Consider the following 6000-nt stretch of genomic DNA (forward strand, 5'->3'; position numbering starts at 1 on the left):
TGGCCATAATGTGATGATGAATATGTATGAGATGATCATTATTGTATTGTGGCAATCGGCAGGAGCCTTATGGTTGTCTTTAAATTTCATGTTGAGTAGTATTTCAAAGAAGTTGTAATAGTTGCTACATGGAGAACAATCATGAAGACGGCGCCATGGACCTTGACGCTACGCCGACGATGATGGAGATCATGCCCGTTGATGATGGAGATCATGTCCGTGCTTTGGAGATGAAGATCAAAGGCGCAAAGACTAAAGGGCCATATCATATCACATATGAATTGCATGTGATGTTAATCCTTTATGCATCTTATTTTGCTTAGATCGCGACGGTAGCATTATAAGATGATCCCTCACATTAATATCAAGATAATAAAGTGTTCTCCCTCGTATGCACCGTTGCTACAGTTCGTCGTTTCGAAGCATCTCGTGATGATCGGATGTGATAGACTCTACGTTCACATACAACGGGTGTAAGCCATGTCTGCACACGCGGAATACTTGGGTTTGCTTGACGAGCCTAGCATGTATAGACATGGCCTCGGGACAACGGAAACCGAAAGGTTGAACACGAGTCATATGGATGATATGATCAACATGTTGATGTTCACCATTGAAGCTACATCATCTCACGTGATGATCGGTTTTGGTGTAGTGGATGTGGATCGTGTACCACTTAACAACTATGAGGGATGTTGTATTAAGTGGGAGTTCATTAGTAATTAGATTAAAACATGAACTATTTATCATGAACATAGTCTGAGTAGTATTTTGAATTAATTTTGTAGTATTGGCATCCGTTTTCTACCATGCGATAGTCTTGTAATTGAGATAGAAATACTTGTTAAGTCTGACAAGAAACTTTACGGACTGGTACCGTATTGTTAAAGAATCAAGAAATGATTAAGTCCTATTGCAAACTTTTAGTAAACCTCACATTGCTGATTCAAAGAACAATGGTTTCAATTAGTACCTAGAATCATCTTGTCTCCGTGAAACTTGAAGTTCAAATCTGTTTGAAAAGTAAGGAGCTGAAAATTTTGTTTTCAGAAATAAGCGAGGTATGAGATATATGTGATATCTAAGACCTTGTTGCAAGGTGATAGAATATAATTTGGTGAGACTACATAAACTCATAAGTTTTATGGGAATGTATGAAGGTTGAAGACGCCAGGCGTCCCAATCCTCCAACAATTGGGGCACTAACGATATTCGCATATCCATGAATTGATCGTCCTTAGTATGCACCGTTGCTAAGACTCGTCGTTTCGAAGCATCTCGTGATGATCGGGTGTTATAGATTCTACGTGTGCATACAACGGGTGCAAGCCAGATTTGCACATGCGAATACTAAGGTTAAACTTTACGAGCCTAGCATGTACAGACATGGTCTCAGAAAGTCGTCATGATTTTATGGATAAAAATTATGAGTGAAATTGTTCATCACATTAAAAGGTTACTAATAGTGAAATCTGGAACACTTGTCATATGATGATCAACTTCAAAGTAAGAACCTCAAGGTTATTGGTATTTGACCGACAAACCTAGAAGTTATTAATGTTGAAGTGTTTTTCTGAATAATGAGGAAAGCTAAAAGAGAAACTACAAAAGATTATTGGCAGAAAGAAAGAAAAGACTAGAAAGTCTAGCTCAGATGTATATAAATGATATACATGTTATGGATGTATTCCTTGTTTGGTCACATTCTTGGGTATTTGTACCAGATTGGTTGGTATGAGATGTCATACAGGATAACGCAATACAAGAATACGATGGCCTAAGTGACTGATAAGGAATATGGTAATAATGCACGACTGGAACATAATAAAGTGTTATTATGTTTGTCGTTGGCATTCTACCTTGCCCTTAGAATTTATAATAAAGAACTTAATAATTGTTATTTTGTTCTGGTCAAATGAAAACAATGAGTTGTTAAAATTGTGGCCTTGCTCCATGTACGATGGATAAGTTATTATAAATCTTAATGGTGAAACACACATGCATAACACTGACGCTAAAATGCCTTAAGCCAAATGTTTTGAATTCCACTTATTTGTGGAACCGCCATTTAGGTCATATTAGAAGTGAACGCATGAAGGAACTCCATGCAAATGGATTTTTGGAGTCATTTGATTTTTGAATCATTTGGCGCTTGCAAATCTTTTCTAAAGAAAATGACTGAAATACCGTTCATAGGCCAAGAGTTGAACGGGCAACTAACTTAGTGGAAACATACATGATGATATATGTGGTTCACTGGGCATAGTTGTGTGCGGGAGATTCTTCTACTTCATGAAAACTTCCAACAATGAATTGAGTATATATATGTGGATATATTCGATAAGGAAGAAGTTTGAAACATTTGAATGGATTCAAATAAATTTCAGCATGAAGTGGAAATCATCGTAATAGAAAAGTCAAATATCTATGATAGGATCATGGTGGAAATATTTGAATTACGAGTTTTAGCGAACATCTAAAAGAGTTATGAAATTGTTCTACAACTCACGTTCCTTGGAGTATCATAGTGATGATGGAGTATCCGAGTAACGTATCCAAACCTTGTTGGGTTAATGATGAGATAATATGACGCCATTATATTTTTGTAGATTATGCTTTAGTGACTACCGCTTTTACACTATATAGAGCATCATCATGATCCGTTGAAATGACACCATACGAGTTATGGCATGGGTATGAACCCTAATAGTCCTTTCTTAAATTTTGGTATGCATAGCATAAGTAAATAAGTTTACAACCAAAATCGGATGAATGTCTTTGTTGGTTATCCCAGAGATTTGATTGGGAATTCTTCCCACTATGGAGACAAAGACAAAAGTGTTTGTCAATGTTTCTTATTTCCAAGAAATTGTTTCTAGCGAAGTATTTGAGTGGGAGGACAATAGAACTTGATAAGGTTTATGAACCTGAGCATAATGATCAGAGTAGCGCAGCATCGGAAATGGTTCCGGAAGCGGCCACAACGATCATGGCTCCCATGACTACAAAGTGTTTTAGCCATGGAGATCGAAGTACCTATTGAACCTTGTAGGTATGGTTTACTTTGTGATCAAATAAATGATTTGTGGACAAAGGATTGATTTTGAACAATGATAAACCAACTACATACAAAGAAGTTATGATGGGCCCTGACTCCGTTAAAATGGCTATGCGCCATGAAATCCAAGATAGGTGAATACTTTTTGAAAGTAAATGAATCTATAAAATTGATGGACTTGGATGAAATATCCTTGAAGAAGCTCGACTTGTCAAAAAGTTGTTTACGACAAAGTTCAAAAAGTTGACTACGATAAGATTAGATCTTCCGTAGCAATGCTTATAGTCTATGTGGATTATTCTAGTAATCGCTACATATTTCTTTTATGAGATATGTTAGTAGGATGACAAAATATATTACTTAACAGAAGTGTGTATTAAAGGTGTATACAAGATACAACCAAGAGTTTTGCTAGTCCGTAGAATACTAGATAGGAATACGAACTTCAATTGGATGAAGTGAGTATTGCGGAGTTAGAATCTTCACCGGATGAAATAGTCAAAGAGTTTTTGATTTCATCAGAAACGATGAAGATGCTTGCATTTGCAAGAAATTAAGTGGGAGCGCTGAGACATATTTATAATACTTTATGTAGATGACATATCGTTGATTATAAATAATGTAATTGTGTAATTGATTAAAAAGGTTTCATTGAGAATTAACTTCAATGAAAGGATATGAACTGAAACATATTTAGTGTCAAGATCTATGAAGATAGATTGAAACACATAATAAGTTTAAGTTAAAAGTACATAAAATGAATATTGAAGTAGTTCAATATAATAAATTAAGAAGATGTTCTTTTCATGTGAAGGTTTAACAAGACTTGAGTGTATTTGACACTCAATGAGTAAAAACACATGAGTGATTTTAGATCACAAATAAAATGTACACAATCAGATGTCCTGTGCTCTAAAGAGTTAGAAGCATATACCAGAATGATTCATGTGATGATCATTGGACAACAGTAAGAATATCCCTGAGTTCTTTAGAAGAACCAAGGATATATATAGTTTTGTATGGGTAATGACAAACAAATCGCTATAAATTGTTGCACCGATATTAGTTTGGTCACATATAAAAATGAATTTCAAATCTCAATTAGGCTAAGTGTTGTTTAAAAGGTAGCACAATGTTAGATTTAGAAGAGTTCTAAATATTGTGACGGATTCTACAAACGAAGGCAGAGTATGTCATTGTTTTGACAATGACTAAGGATGTTAAGTCGAGGAGTTCTTGGAGAACTTGGTGTAGTTCCGATAGTGTCAGAACTTTGAAGCTATATTGTATGTGACAATATTAGTGACATATTTCGACCGCGGAATTAAGGTTCCACCAAAAAGACTAAACATATATGATTAATGCCGACTCATTTGGAAAATGAGTAATGCGTTGAGACGCAAATGAATTGCAAAATACATACGTTTCTGAGCATGTCAGATCCATTGACTAAAACCTCTCCCATGAGTAAAACATGATAAAGCACCAGAAGGCCAAGGTGCTATATCTTCACCAATGTAATCTAGATTATTGACTCTAGTGCAAGTGGGAGACTGTTGGAGATATGCCCAAGAGGCAATAATAAAATGGTTATTATATATCTTTATGTTTATGATAAATGTTTACATACCATGCTATAATTGTATTAACCGAAACATTAATACATGTGTGTTATGTGAACAACAAGGAGTCCCTAGTAAGCCTCTTGTATAACTAGCTTGTTGATTAATAGATGATCATCGTTTCATGATCATGAACATTGGATGTTATTAATAACAAGGTTATGTCATTAATGAATGATGTAATGGACACACCCAATTAAGCGTAGCATAAGATCACGTCATTAAGTTCATTTGCTATAAGCTTTCGATACATAGTTACCTAGTCCTTTCGACCATGAGATCATATAAATCACTTATGCCGGAAGGGTACTTTGATTACATCAAACGCCATTGCGTAAATGGGTGGTTATAAAGGTGGGATTAGGTATTCGGAAAGTATGAGTTGAGGCATATGGATCAACAGTGGGATTTGTCCATCCCGATGACGGATAGATATACTCTGGGCCCTCTCGGTGGAATGTCGTCTAATTAGCTTGCAAGCATATGAATGGTTCATAAGAGACCACATACCACGGTACGAGTAAAGAGTACTTATCAGGAGACGAGGTTGAACAAGGTATAGAGATACCGATGATCAAACCTCGGACAAGTAAAATATCGCGTGACAAAGGGAATCGGTATCGTATGTAAATGGTTCATTCGATCACTAAGTCATCGTTGAATATGTGGGAGCCATTATGGATCTCCAGATCCCGCTATTGGTTATTGGTCGGAGAGAAGTCTCAACCATGTCTGCATAATTCGCGAACCGTAGGGTGACACACTTAAGATTTGATGTCGTTTGAGTAGATATGGAATATGGAATGGAGTTCGAAGTTTTGTTCGGAGTCTCGGATGGGATCCAGGACATCACGAGGAGGTCCGGAATGGTCCGGAGAATAAGATTCATATATAGGAAGTCATTTTCTAGGTTTGAAAATGATCCGGTATTTTTCCGGAAGGTTCTAGAAGAGTCCGGAAGAAATCAGCATGGAAGGTGGAGTCCCAGAGGGACTCCACCCACCTTGGCCGGCCAGCCTAAGGGAGGAGGAGTCCCAGGTGGACTCCTCCCCATGGTGGCCGGCCACCCCACCAAAGGAAATGGGGAGTCCCACTCCCCCTAGGTTTGGCCATATGGAAGGTTTTGTGTTGGGGTCTTATTCGGAGACTTTTGACCTAATCTTCTGGGTTTTCCACCTATATAAAGAGGGGAGGGGAGGGGCTGGCCGGCCACACCAATCCCACCTTGGCCGCATCCCCCTAGAGCCCCCTCTCCCAGAAACCCTAGCGGTTCCCTCCTCCCTCTCTCTCCCACATAGCTTAGGCGAAGCTCTGCCGGAG

The sequence above is a fragment of the Lolium rigidum genome, chromosome 4, assembly GCF_022539505.1.
Source record: "Lolium rigidum isolate FL_2022 chromosome 4, APGP_CSIRO_Lrig_0.1, whole genome shotgun sequence".
In the NCBI taxonomy this organism is placed as follows: Eukaryota; Viridiplantae; Streptophyta; class Magnoliopsida; order Poales; family Poaceae; genus Lolium; species Lolium rigidum.